Below are 732 nucleotides of genomic sequence, written 5' to 3'. Positions count from 1 at the left end.
AGAAGGCAGGGAAGGATTAATGTTTTTGCTTTTGCATCCGGTGGGAGGCAGGAGAGGGCTCTCTTGCCCATCTATAAAGGAACTGATGATCATTGGATGAAGGAAGGGCGATCTGTTTTGTTTCTTTGGATGAGGGAGGGCAGGATTAGGAGCCCAAGGGGGTTCTTACCTTAGGACTGGCTGGAGAAGCCCAGAGAAAAAATGAGGCGAGAAGTGGTGGTGGGGGAGGTTCGTAGCAATCATGCTTTCCAGTTGCATGGCTGCTGTGAGCTCAGTTGTTACTTGGGGAGAGGAAGCTCCATTGAATGACCATCTGCAGTGGGACTACTTCAGAGTACAGCTGCAAAGGATTGGGTCATCCTGATAAGCCTCCCAGCTGTTGTGTGTGACCCTCCTCCCTCTTGATGCTTCTGTCCCTGCTCTCATGCAATCTGTCCCACCCCCTCCCGCCTTGTTTACAGATGAAATGGGGCAGCAGGGGAGTGTTTAAAGAGAACTCCGACACACACACAAACACAACCCGCACACCCTGGCAGCAGCCCTGTATTTCCCCACAGCTGGCTTTTTAAAGGGACTCATGACTTTTTGAGCTGTGAAAATGCTCCAGGCAACTCTGAAAGTGCCCCTATTAGGACTTGTTTTTGACTCGAGTTGTGGGGGTGGAGACTCGTGACTTAACTAGAGTCAAGCCATGCTGGATTTGCCTGGCCCTGCCTAAAGCAGTGACTCATG

The sequence above is a fragment of the Tiliqua scincoides genome, chromosome 4 (genome assembly GCF_035046505.1).
Source record: "Tiliqua scincoides isolate rTilSci1 chromosome 4, rTilSci1.hap2, whole genome shotgun sequence".
In the NCBI taxonomy this organism is placed as follows: Eukaryota; Metazoa; Chordata; class Lepidosauria; order Squamata; family Scincidae; genus Tiliqua; species Tiliqua scincoides.
Note: the sequence above shows the minus strand (reverse complement) of the source record.